Below are 11,616 nucleotides of genomic sequence, written 5' to 3' on the forward strand. Positions count from 1 at the left end.
AGAGCTAATAGGGGATTTGACCTGTGAAATGTGCTGACTTGCTTTTGACACTGCATGTGGGCGGTTTTAATAGAGGATACAGAACCAACCGTGCAGTTTGAATCGAGTGCAGCTTTGCTAGGTTCTTAAGTGCTTAGGTCCGAAATGACCTAATTCACCTTTCATGTGCAGTGCGAGTGCAATGGAGCCTTCTTGAATCTTGCTGATAATAAAAGTGCCCAGAGTTTAAAAAAGGTTAATCCTACATTTGTGTTGCATTTTTATTTATCATGTGCGGGTCACGTTACATGCCATGTGAGTATTTGAGGTCACGTGTTTGTATTGAATGTAAAGGGCGTTGAGGACGGCATGATTTTTATTTGAAGAATTATTTGGATAAAAAGGTTCAACTATGTTAAAAATAACTGAATAAGGTTTATTCAGGTGATTTTAATTTAGTAATGTGAAAACTGTTATTTTTCCTTCACTAACACATCATTTCCACTGCATGTATTTGAGTAGCCAGATTGCTGTTAAATACAATGATCGAGCTATATGAGTCCAGTCTAATGTTTGCTTTTGTTTTTTATAAGTAAACGTTTAAAAAGAAGATCTGGACTTTTGATTTGGAGTTTTTTTTCAAATACTAGTTGTTGAGTGACAGCAAAAGGTGGTACAAAAGGAGTTGCAAGAAATGGAGTGCCACTACAGCCAGAATACATAATGTAGGTCAAAGGGTCCATAAGCCATCTTTCTTTTGATTTTAGTTTGTTTACTGTGGTCAACTTATTGCATTTGTATGGGATTATGAACCAATAGCAGTCACCATTCACCTTTTTAACATCTCTTCATCTCTTAAAAATACTGAAAAGCAACTGTATTTAGAACTGTTAGCTCTAAATAACTTAGCTTTAAAATCATGTTAATGCTCCATTGACCTGTGTTAGTAAAAACAGTCATAGTTCCAAGTCAAATTTGTGTAAAATCCTATTATATTACTCTATTGCCTATGTACCAGGTCTGTATCTCTCAGTTTGTCCAGAAAAGCATGGGAAAAAAGGTGTGCCTACTTTAGATGGAGTGCAAAGTGCAAATTCTACTTCGACTGTAGGTGAAGCAGCGGAGCACAAAAAAAATGCTTCAAATGCTTTAGATAATATGGTTCCGGGATTCAAAATTCCAGGTTTCTCATTCCCAACACCACTGCAAATAAAGTCGACCTTTGCTGGCTGATATTATATAATGACCATCCTGCTACTCTCAGTCTCTCAATAAAGGCCCCTCTCAAAGTCTGTTAACTGGGCAAAATGTTTTAGAGTGCACCACAGGGGTGTATGCCAAGCAGTCAAAGATCTCTCACTATGAGGAACACTGTCCAAACGTAGATCCTTAGAGCTTTTTATAGGGCAGCACTGAAGCTCTTTTATGCCTGTTGTGGCAAGACCCAATGACAATACAACACCTGTGAGACACAAATGCATGGCGAGTTTTGCAAGTGCTTTTGTTTGTCAATGGGTATTACAAAGAAGCACATATCGGCCTTTGATAAGAGTTACTGTGCAAAATTTCGAGCATGAACTATTGATCTTACACAAGCATTAGTATATAAATTCAGCATCCTATTCTTTTACTTTCTGTGGTCTAGGCAGCATTAAAATGAGCAGACAGGTTGTTCTCTTCTTCACTACAGAAGAATTCACTTAGGCATTTGTTTTCTAATTTGGGTCATAATGAATAAAGCATTTAGAAGCATCTAATGGTCACGTTTCAAGCTCAAGTGATGCTCTCTGCATGTTAAACTCAACACACCCACTTTTCCACTTGACTGCATCTGTGTGTGTGTGTGTGTATGTGTGTGTATGTGTGTGTGTGTGTGTGTGTGGTAGAATAGATGATGGAGCAGATAGTAACCTACCACCCCATAACTGCCACATACCAAAGGCACCAAAGGTAATACCGATACCAAAGGTATTGAATTTCATCAGTTTTATATTCTTGAGACCCTATGTTCTACATTTAAAATTACAGTTTATCTTTAACTTGATCATATTTTTATCTTACAGCTACAGTAATTCATTAAGGGCCATCTGATCTGGTCCTAGTGAGCTGAAGTCCAGCAGAGTGTGGTGTTTTTACTGCTCCAACTCCCACTAAACCTGCTAATTAAAATGCAGCACAAGGCACATTATTTATATTGGATATTTCATGAACAAACTCAGCATAAATAAAGTGCATAGATAAATGTAGCACAACTAACAAAGCCTTAAAGACAAAATATATGTATAAAAACTTTAAGTATATGTTTTATAAGGTGACTTGCTGCAGAAAAATCAGCCTTCCATGACCACAAATAAGGACTCTGCTCTACATATGGCCCAGTTTACCAGGACACAGCACATCTGTATCCAGCAGGGGGGCTCCATGCTCCATCTACAGCTCTGAACTGGAGAAGTTGACTAATATAGGTGAGCTATTCATAAGTGAACTGTTAAGGGACCCTCAGCATATACATATTTTGTCCACATTACTGAAAGACATGAGGCTGGTTCTATCTGGGCTTCTTTCTGAGATTCTCTCATGTTCTTATAAGCTACAACACAATGTGTCTTTCAATCATCCCAATGCACTGAAAGTAAAAACACTGTACAACAACACTGTGTAATAATAAAATTTTCCAGATTTACTCTGAAAGAGCACCCTATTACAAATATAGAAATATGTTAACCTTCACTTTCAGACCTGAATTTGAATCTCCAGTGATGGAAAAAAAAGTAAGAATGCTGTTTTTTTGTCTGTAATGCACAGAAAAGAGACTAAAATATTTATACAGAATAAAATCTATACAGCAAATAAATCCAAATAACTAAAATATTTTTAATAGTTTTTTTACTATAAAATGTTTAATCACATAGCTGTTACTTTGCATCATTACTTTACCCTAGTACTACTGTTTTTCCAGTGCAGTTGGCGGGGCCAAGCTACTATTTCATAGGTTTATAAACTTGTTCATTGCCTGGTTCACATAGTATTACGTGCAACAATAAATACTAAAAAATAAACAAAAATACATGATGTCTATTGTAAGGGATGACAAGTCTGAAAGGGTTAAAGCACATTTTGAATATATTTTTGTATATTACTCTTTGAATTCCCTGTTCAATGTCCACCCTGTCATCTTGGGAGGAACCTTTAAAACCGGTAACATCATGTTTTATCATCGAGGGTCTAAAACACTTGTTCAGCAATTAATAATATTAATTTTACTTAATATTTCTCATATTGGCTCCATACTTAGCTTTCACACAGCTTAAGCTGTTGATCCTGCTATGATAAAATATCACAGTATTTGAAAAAAATCTAAAAAATGAACAAGAAATCCATAAACAACTGAAGAATTGTGCTACTTTTAACCACCTTTTCACCAAATGACAATTATGGGGCATAACCTGCACCTGAAGTGAGCCAAATAACCAAATACAAGAATATTACAAAGTATATAACTATTAAACTATATAATTTTACTACTTAGACTTCATTTAAGCCTATTTTTAAAAGTCTAATAGGAAACGTGTTATTCATGACTGATAACTAGCGTGGCTGAGCTGTCCTGATGCACACTGCACAGACCTGGCTTCAAAGGGTGCCTGTGGCATCTGCAGCACCCATTGAAGCTCTCCTGTAGCATCATGCTTACTCTCAACTTTCATGTGTTTACCCTGAAGCTCGATGATTGATGACATGGCATAGACTGAGATTAACATGGAAAATGTGGAAAAATGGGACCCTCTGGACAAGACTCTTCAAATATACAAGAGTAGATTTGTAAGTGAAAAAAACTTTTTAAAAGAACTCACAAATCTCTGTAGCAAAAACAGTTCTTTATTAAAGAGAGTTTTAAGGATTTATTACTTTTATTAGTTTTTAGTATTACTTAAACTAAATTATTATTATTATTATTTTTTACTTTAAATAACAGTTTTGAATGCATGCTAATGCTCCATTGACTTTTGGTAATAGTGTACGAAGAGTTTAAATATCATTGTCACTCTGGGTTGCGCATGCTGCTAACTGCACTATGTGCAGTATCAATTGTATCAATTGTGTAATACATAAGTCACACACATTGGTGCACATTAATATAACTATATGAATTACTTACTACTATACATGCCATATATTGCAAACTGTGTATATGCTATGTGTTGCTGTGTACCTGTAATAAGCAATGACTATGAAGTTAAATCCATCCATCAATCCATCCAGCTGATCTAAAAACTAAGCCCATACAGCCCACTTCTAATCTTGACAGATGTCCATTTTCTTCTTGTTTTTTTCTATGCTGTGGTAAACTACAGATCCAGTCGTTAAATCACATGGATTCATAGTGAGGACATAGCTAGTGATAAACTGGTGTGCTGAATTAAGGTTACATGAGCAGGAAAATCAATTTGGGCCTTTATCACTATGACTCCTAAGTGCTGTCCTACAACAAATTATAGAAAGAAAGCATGTTTGTTGCTGTAGCTGGTAACTGTTGCTGTTCTTCATGCTTGTGTGATCTTATTTATTCTGCTTTCTTTTTATCAAAATCTTCTGTGAAGTCTTTTAGACAAAGTATGTATTTGCCTTATTACATATTTAGGTAAATGTAGTGCTAAACTTTACAAGCTTTGCCCATGGACTTGCCCATGATTGGTGCAGCCTGTTCTGCTATACATTATTTTGAGGTCTTGGATCGGATTGATGAAGAGGCAGAGTTCAGCTGCAGCTTTATTATTGTATTACAGAAAAACTCCTGGACAGAGGGCTCACAGCTGTGAAGAAATCCTGAGGTTTTTAAATCGCTCTAAACTAGACATTGTTTTGGTATATTGGTGCCATCTAGTGGCTGAAGCTGAGGCACACACAATATACAAAAAAAAGTGATAAATTCCAACATACACACAAAAAAAAATCCTTTTTGTTTAAGAAATCCCTCTCTTGATGGTGTGCAGTTAGAGGCTGTAGCAGTCAAAGAGAAATATCTAAAGACCCAAGCAACACAAGTAAACCTAACACACTGATGGCACCAAAATGCACACTATTATTAACACCATGTTAATGTTACTGCTTTGTAGTGTTTTCCTTTTTTCTCAAACATAGTGCTTTTAATTTAAACCAAACAGTTCCATTTTGGTCTCATCCATCCACAAAACATTCTTCCAATAGTCTTGTGCAGGATGCGAATTATACAGTAATAATTGGGGGGTCAAGTATTCCTTCAGGGTGTAAATGGAAACCAGTACAGCGCAGGTATGTGCTTCACTAAATTAAAGTCTAACAACCTTACAGTGTCTCGCTTCCTTACTGTAATGTCTACAGCACGTAAAAGATAAATCCATTACATCAGCTAATGTAGCACATATATACCACACGATAACCTTTATAGTCATAAATAATATATTATACAGCAAAATTCACAGTTAATCCTGCAAAAACACACAATTCATAATTAATTAATTCATATTCTACAGGATCTCTCTCTCTCACATGAATCATTTGTTATTTATTTATAAATAAATAGAAAATAACAATGTAACTGAAAATCCCTGTAGATAAGGCTTTTGTCCAATCGCATCCACATATTTTGACACTAAGACTACAATAATAAATGTTAAGGGGAGCTGTAAGAATGCATTTTTATAACTTGGCTAATTTTTAAAGTGGCCTAATAAAAAGATAGAAAATAAGTCTTACCTTAAAAAATGTAATAGACCATTTTATTGTAAAACTACTCATCTGAGTAACTAATTCCTCACTAGGTCTAACTTACTACAGCGTATGAAGCTTTTGGTTTCTTGTTTACATTTCCCTTCCGCCTTAAAACACATTTTCATTCCACCTTAACGGTTTCTCTGCATTAAAACAATTGTTCTCTACATTAAAAGTTCACAGTTCACATTTACTACAGACTGTAGTAAAGGATAAAGTGTTTTCTGCTTAGGTTTTGCAGAAATCACAAACAGTCCATATAAAACAGAACGTGGATTCCCATTTTAATGTTTTGTTCCACCTTAAAAGCCTGAAGCATCCACAGCCTGAAGCGTGAGTGCCGCCACAGCAGCATTTAAGGCGGAATGGTAAATAAGCGGCATTTAAGGTGGGACAGCAAATTCATGTGAGATATTTATGTAAGGAAAAGTGTGTTTAAAGTGCATATTTAAGAAAGCTAAGTAGTTACTTACACGTAATGCTGCAGCTTGGGCAGCTTGTGTACCTTAAGTAACGAGGCAGGCAGGTAAAGGAGAGGAATACTTATTGACCTGGAATGGTATGATCCACTTTAGGGGTGCTTGAAATCGTATCACAATATTCTTTCAGGCATAGATACTGCATTTTTTTTAACATTATATGTAAGAAGTATACTTAAATGCTTTGACCCCCCCCCCCCCCCAAACTATTGTTTAAACCCCTTAGGAGGGGTTGAATGTCTTAATTGGGGTTCTGACCCCCCAAATACCCCCCATAATTCGCTTGTCCATGTGATCTTTAGCAAACTGCAGACAAGCAGAGAAAAGTTCTGTATTGAGAGCAGTGGATTTCTCCTTGCAACCCTGCCATGCAAACCGTTGTTGTTCAGTGTTCTCCTGATGGTGGAATCACAAACAAGTTGTTTGGAAGTTACCCTGGGTTCCTTTAAGACTTCGCCTACTATTACACACCTTGCTCTTGGAGTCATTTTTGTAGGACGATCATTCCTGGGGAGGGTAAGGACGATCTTGAATTTTTCTCTATTTGTGCACAATCTGTCTGACTTGGATTGGTGGAGTCCAAACACTTGGTCTTGTAACCTTTTTCCAGTCTGAACCTTTTTCCAGTCTGATAAGCATCAATTACTCTTTTTCTGATTTCCTCAGAAAACTCCTTTGCTTGTGCCACAATACACTTCCACAAACATGTGAATAACAGACTCCTATTGACCCCTGTTCATTTAATAAAACACAGTGCCCTAATTGTCATTGCATTGATTGAAAACACCTTACTCTAATTCCATCTTCCATCTAACTGCTAATCTTAGCGGTTCACGTGCTTTTTCCACTCAGATATGTAATATTGGATACTTTTTCACAATAAATAAATACATTACTTAGCATAATATTTGTGTCTGATTAGTTTAACTGACCTCTCTTTATCTACTTTTAAGACTTGTGTAAAAATCTTTTAGGTCATATTTATGCAGAAATAAAGGGCTTTCAGGCACTCTGTAAGATAAACATCTGATCAATTCAAAGATTTATCAGTATACTCATGCTTTAACAGAGTTTAGACAGTTAGTGTATTAGTGCATTTTATTTTGGTGCTACATACACACTACAAACAGTATCAGTCCAAAGCGGTCCAGCACACCTGGTTCATGACACTACTGCTCAGAACTTCTAACAGCTGGGTCAAAATGACCATCCTGCATCAGCAGCAGTTGAAGCTGGCCCCTCATATGATTAGAAATGAAATAAAAATATTTCCATTGGTTAGTGCTACGTTTGTGCTGGTTTGTGCAGCAAAAATTAACGTTTGTGCTGTTATCGTTTTTGAGATATTAAACATTTAATTTTCTCACCTGTTATGTAACCCAGCCCCTCATTTGTGGCCAAATCGCACCAAAGTGGTCTCATTGGTTAGTGCTACGTTTGTGCTGTTTTGTGCAGCAAAAATTAACATTTGTGCTGTTATTGTTATTGACTTATTAGGAAAAAAAATATTGAATAGGTGTGAAGCTCGCCCCTCATATAATCAGAAATGGAATAAAAATATTTCCATTGGTTAGTGCTACGTTTGTGCTGGTTTGTGCAGCAAAAATTAACGTTTGTGCTGTTATCATTATTGAGATATTAAACATTATATTTACTGTTATTGAGATATTAAGCATTTAATTTCTGACCTGTTATGTAACACAGCCCCTGATCTGTGGCTAAATTGCACCAAAGTGGTCTCATTGGTTAGTGCTACGTTTGTACTGGTTTGTGCAGCAAAAATGAACATTTGTGCTGTTTTCGTTTTTAATTTATTAGGAAAAAAAATATTGAATAGGTGTGAAGCTGGCCCCTCATATAATCAGAAATGGAATAAAAATATTTCCATTGGTTAGTGCTACGTTTCTGCTGGTTTGTGCAGCAAAAATTAGCGTTTGTGCTGTTATCATTATTGAGATATTAAACATTATATTTACTGTTATCATTATTGAAATATTTAACATAATAGGTCTTACCTGTTATGTAACACAGCCCCTCATCTGTGGCTAAGTTTTACCAAAGTGGTCTCATTGGTTAGTGCTACGTTTGTGCTGGTTTGTGCAGCAAAAAATAGCGTTTGTGCTGTTATCATTATTGATATATTACGGAAAAAATATTGAATACGTGTGAAGCTGGCCCCTCATATAATCAGAAATGGAATAAAAATGTTTCCATTGGTTAGTGCTACGTTTGTGCTGGTTTGTGCAGTAAAAATTAACGTTTGTGCTGTTATCGTTATTGAGATATTAAATATTATATTTACTGTTATCATTATTGAAATATTTAACTATTTAATTTATTACCTTTTATGTAACACAGCCCCTCATCTAAAGCCAGATTTCATCAAAGTGGTGTTGTGTTTCTACTGCTGTGTTTGTGCTGGTTTGTGCTATTAGAATAAATATTTGTGCAATTTAGTTATTAGAGTTATTGGATAAAAAAAATATTTAATGGGTGGCATTACCCAGCCCCCCCAATAAAGCCCATAATTTAAGTGTTGTTAAGAATTAACAAAATTTTGGGATATGAACCACGCCTCAATTTCCCGAACTCCTCCCCCTGGTATATATACCTTCCAGGTGCTCACCTACGTGATTTCGACCTCGCACCGGCCTCCACCCCATCACCACCCTCATCTTCACCCTCATCTTCATCACTCATCTTCATTACTCCTAGCCGCGGGGGGGACCTGGCTTGAGAACAGTCTCAAGCTGTTCTGAACTGTACCCCAAGCAACATCATCACAGTTCCCCTCCCCGCATCGCGTAGGCGGGGTTCATTATAGCAAACTACTAGCTTAATAAGGCAAATTCTGGAAAGAGTAATGTGAACATTAACCAAAAATAAGAACTTTTACATTTTACACTGTAAATTAAAAATTGTTTTTGCCTGGTGACAGTCTGTTGTTGGGGTAATGTCAACAGTTATTTTTGCATTTTTATTAAATAAACCATTCTAAAGGGAATGTACATTATATGGTAGTAGGTCAAGTGGGTGAGGTCAGTATAATAGGTAAAGTGCACAGGCTTTATTGTGCATATATTTATTTATTGTGTGTGTGTAAAATATTTTAAAAAATATTTTTATATATTTTTGCTGCACAAACCAGCACAAACGTAGCACTAACCAATGGAAATATTTTTATTCCATTTCTGATTATATGAGGGGCGAGCTTCACACCTATTCAATATTTTTTTTCCTAATAAGTCAATAACAATAACAGCACAAATGTTCATTTTTGCTACACAAACCAGCACAAACGTAGCACTAACCAATGAGACCACTTTGGTGCGATTTGGCCACAAATGATGGGCTGGGTTACATAACAGGTGAGAAAATTAAATGTTTAATATCTCAAAAACGATAACAGCACAAACGTAAATTTTTGCTGCACAAACCAGCACAAACGTAGCACTAACCAATGGAAATATTTTTATTTAATTTCTAATGATATGAGGGGCCAGCTTCACTGAGGTGCTGTGACTGATTTCACATGTGTCGGAGGAGGCATTTGCTGGTCTTCGCCCTCCTGGTGTTGAGGCATTACTGATGATAGGGGGAGTCCTAATGAGTGGGTTGGGTAAGTGGCCTTGTAAATTGGGAAGAAAATGAAAAAGTCTGTCAACTAGGCAAAAAGTGTTGGAGTGCATTGTAGCAGCATGTTTAGAAGTCAACAACATCTCACCAAGAGGTACACTACCCAAAATTAGCTTCTGATGGCCTTTTTCAGGGCAGTGGGGCAGCATTCTGCTGTTTTCTTTACAAAAGACCTAAAATCTCTAAATACTAGAGCGATAATCATTTACATATATGCCTGAGACATAACTGCATGTCAAGTTTTGAGGCAATCTGATTTGTTTTTGTTTTGTTTTTTTGGCCAATGGGTGAATGTACTGTATGATATTTGTATTCAGGTCCATTTATTTCATTGATGGTAGGAAAAATATCTATTTTTGCACAGATTTCAGTGCACAGGAAAGCCATGTCCACGGCCAGGTGCATTTATTTTATGCTTGTTCAGTTCTATTTCATGCTGCTCATTCAGGTTTATTTTCGGCTCCCTCTGCTTTTCCGTAGGTGCTTCCTGAGAGCTGACTCTTAGTATGTAGAGGAACTACCCACTAAACTCACCTCAGACTCTGAGGTCATGGCTGTATAACCCAGGCTTTTCATCAGGCTAATTAAAGTCCTCAACCCTAAGGAAGACTGCACACTGAGAGAGAGGCAGAGAGGAATTTAAGAGGCCACTTACAGAGACTCTCCTGTTCAAAACACAAAGTCCTTTTCAAAGACGAGGAGCTTCTGCCATTTTTATCCATGCTTCCCTCATTCAATGGGCCGTTCTATCTTAATGGATCGTCAAATACGGGAGAAAATGATGACAAAACGAGTTTTAATGGGTTTTTTACTGTTCCACTCATTTCAAAACTTTTATATGAATGAAATGACTAACTTCTGACTGGCGTCTTTTCTGAAATACTTAATTACTTAATATGTGTGTGTTGTTTGTTTGTTTTTTGCGCTCAGTACCATAATGATCCATGTTCTACACTGTACTTTTCTTCAAGACAATCTCTTGATTCGCCAGCAGTATGTGAACAATCATTGTCCTGTTGAAATTGTGCACAGAAAAGTGTGGTTAGAAAAAGTAGGTAAAAGCTATAATGACTATAATGTCAAAATAAAATGTTAAAATTTGGGATGCACTAGCCTGCTTGTTTTAACCGCATACAGCGGTTAAAAACTTAAGAGACCACTTCAATTTCTGAATCAGTTTATCTGATTTTGCTATTTATAGGTATATGTTTGAGTAAAATGAACATATTTTTTTTTATCTATAAACTACAGACAACATTTTTCCCAAATTCTAAATAGAAATATTGTCATTTTGAGCATTTATTTGCAGAAAATAAGAAATGGCTGAAATAACAAAAAAGATGCAGAGCTTTCACACCTCAAATAATGCAAAGATTCATATTCATTCAAGATTCACAAGTTTATATTCATAAAGTTTTAAGAGTTCCGAAATCAATATTTGGTGGAACAACCCTGTTTTTTTTTATAAAGGTGTTTTAGGTTGTGATCATCCATCTCCCTTTTGATTATATTCCAGAGGTTTCAATTTAAAAACTGTATATAGCCACTTAAAATGAATGCGTTTTAGTACAATGCATATATGTTAAAGAAGCTTAGTTGGTGAAATTTCGCTCGAGTTTTCTTGAGTCTCTTCCACAGATCATTTTTATACTAGGCTATATGTGTCTGCTATGTTCTTGCTGGAGTGTGACATTATGTGTGCAGGTGTGATGGATCACAGTATAAATCAATAGGGTGTTGGACTGGTATATGTTTATACAACCACAATCAA

General features: G+C 36.1%; 1 long non-coding RNA gene across 1 annotated transcript; it reads left to right on the plus strand.

Annotated features, from left to right (window-relative positions):
* The first annotated feature begins 6,548 nt into the window (after positions 1–6,548).
* Positions 6,549–10,704, plus strand: LOC125799523 (uncharacterized). The gene is made up of 2 exons (XR_007438506.1): positions 6,549–6,725; positions 10,326–10,704. It is a non-coding gene; the product is annotated as an uncharacterized LOC125799523 (long non-coding RNA).
* The last annotated feature ends 912 nt before the right edge of the window (positions 10,705–11,616 follow it).

Source organism: Astyanax mexicanus, chromosome 3 (genome assembly GCF_023375975.1).
Source record: "Astyanax mexicanus isolate ESR-SI-001 chromosome 3, AstMex3_surface, whole genome shotgun sequence".
Classification (NCBI taxonomy): domain Eukaryota; kingdom Metazoa; phylum Chordata; class Actinopteri; order Characiformes; family Acestrorhamphidae; genus Astyanax; species Astyanax mexicanus.